Below are 2,646 nucleotides of genomic sequence, written 5' to 3'. Positions count from 1 at the left end.
CTAATGTTAACATGTTATTAAATTCCATGACAAGTTTACACGTTTAATATTCATAAGAGAATAAATTCAAAGCTTCAAAAACATAAAATTGTCCATCTTAATAAAATGGATACATATGAGTTGTTTCGTAAAACCAAAACACTAAATTACTGCTAAATTTTGTTATTTTTCTTCTGTAACGTATAAAATCAAGATTTAACCCCACAACAATTTGATAACCAATTTTTTAAAAAATCTGATGAGGAGGTCGGAAATTCCAGCCCATTGTCCAACCAAACAATTTGATAACATTTATGATCTCCAAGACACAAGTAAGAAGAATATATTATTAAATTTGTGTTTAGATTTTATTTCAAACTAGAAATTACCCCTCCCCATGACAATATGCAAACATGGCATTTATGATCTCCAACATAATAAGGTCTAGGATTCAAACCACAAACATGACAATATGTAAAAGTTGATGTATCTATGATTTGTATTGTTTTCTTATGGACCCCAGTTACCAAATTGATGTATCTATGATTTGTATTGTTTTCTTATGAAAAAAGATTCAATGGATGATGGAGGGTCTACAACAAATCTATTAAGTCCAAACAAAGAAATGGGGGTTGAAACAGGTGTTGGGATTAATAATCCGTCATCACAATCAGCACATGGTATGGATCACACAACCACTCCAAATGAAGATACAACAAGTCAAATTCCTAATGAAAATGAAAGTGTGAGAGAAAAAAATAATGAAACCGATGAAGATGAAGTACAATTAACGAGAAAACGGAAAAAAACATCAAAAGTATGGGACGACTTTGTTGTAGTTACACTCCGGGATGGTACGAAAAAAGCCGAATGCAAACATTGTAAGTCAAGGTTGGCTATTATTGGTTCAGGTCCTACATCATCATATAAAAGACACCTAAACAGCTGCATCCCCCCATAAACAATCGCTAAAAAACCAACAAATACTAAATTTTCAGCCTAGTGGGTGTGATGTGGATTCTGTGCCACCATTGATTGGACTCGATACAAAATATGATGAAAACAAGATGAGGGAGTCCATAGCTAATTGGATACTAAGTACTGAGCAACCGTTTGCTACTGTGGAAGATGTCATGTTTGTGAAAATGATGAAGACAGCTACTCCATTGTTTGAGAAAGTAAGCAGAGTTACAATTACATCAGACTGTTTTAAGGTATACGAGCATGAGAAGAAAAGGTTGAAAGCCCTTACAAAAGCTGCCTCTAAAATCAGTTTAACAATTGATTGTTGGAAGTCCTCGCATCAGAAAATTGAGTATATGGTTATTATTGCACACTTTGTAGACCATAATTGGAGGTTTAACAACTTGCTCAATATTAATATTTAATTATTTATCTTTTTCTTTCTATCATATTTTAATTTATATCTCAACATTTTTCTACAGATTATGGAAACGTGTATTAAGTTTTGTACATGTTCCTCCTCTTCGTACTGCGGTTGATATTGCTGATGGTATTTACAAGTGTTTGCAAGAGTGGGAAATTAAAGATAAGATTTTCACCATCTCAGTTGACAACGCAGCTTATAATGACAAAGCTTTAAGAAGATTGAAAGAAACTTTTTCGCGCGTAAGAAAACTTTCATGTGGTGGTAGATTGTTTCATATACGATGTTGCGCACACATATTGAATCTTCTAGTGAAAGATGGTCTTGCAATAATTGATCATATCATCGGTGATGTTCGTGAGGGTATAAAGTATATTAACAATTCGGAGGGTAGACGTCTAAATTTTTCAAAGGCTGCACATCAAATGCAAATACGTGATCGGAAGTTAATGCTTGATGTTCCAACACGATGGAATTCAACCTATGATATGTTGTGCATGGCGTTAAAGTTCAAAGATGCTTTCCCAAGGTATACTCAAATATATCTTAAAGTTTTTAACACATGTTCATATTCACTAACACTTTAATTGTGGTTTTCTCAGGTATGCAGAGTATGAACCACATTTTCATCACTTGCCAACTGACGAAGATTGGGAAAATGTTCAAAGCGTATGTGAAATTTTGAAGGTTTTTAAGGTTTGTGTTTAATATGCATAATATTTTATAAATAAATGATTTTCTTTGTTGACTAAATCCAACGATTATGCTTAGGTGTGCACGAATATCATCTCGGGCACTGATTATCCTACTGCTAATTTATATCTAATTGAAGTGTTTAGAGTGAAGCAAACTCTTGATAAAGGTTCATTATCTACAAACGATTTTATTCGTGATATGGTGAAGAAAATGAAAGAAAATTTTGACAAGTATTGGGGTGAGTGCCACCTTGTAATAGCAATAGCTTCTGTGTTAGATCCATGGTTCAAGATGAAGTTGGTTGAATTTTGCTTTCCAACACTTTATCAAAATTCAGACAAGAACATTAAATAAGTGAAGAATGCACTTTATGAAATGTATTCGGAGTATTTAGAGATGCATGATACATTAGTTAGGGAATCTGCAGCACATGGAAGTGAACATGAAAGAAATGTTTTAGGGTTGAATGAAGGTACATCAATTGGATTTGGATGGAGGCATTTGGAGAGTTCATAAAGACTGCAGATTTGGAGAGACCAGAAAAGTCAGAGCTTGATATGTAATTAGAAGGTGTTTATAGGGAG

At 33.6% G+C, this 2,646-nt stretch overlaps 1 pseudogene; it reads left to right on the top strand.

The window, feature by feature from the left end:
• Nucleotides 1-564: 564 nt before the first annotated feature.
• The window catches only part of LOC145069911 (zinc finger BED domain-containing protein RICESLEEPER 2-like), a 2,371-nt pseudogene continuing 289 nt past the window's right edge, over nt 565-2,646 (top strand).

This window comes from Lactuca serriola, chromosome 8 (assembly GCF_051521515.1).
Source record: "Lactuca serriola cultivar US96UC23 chromosome 8, Lser_US96UC23_V15, whole genome shotgun sequence".
In the NCBI taxonomy this organism is placed as follows: Eukaryota; Viridiplantae; Streptophyta; class Magnoliopsida; order Asterales; family Asteraceae; genus Lactuca; species Lactuca serriola.
The sequence above is the reverse complement of the archived record's forward strand: the minus strand, read 5'-3'. Positions and strand labels throughout refer to the sequence as shown.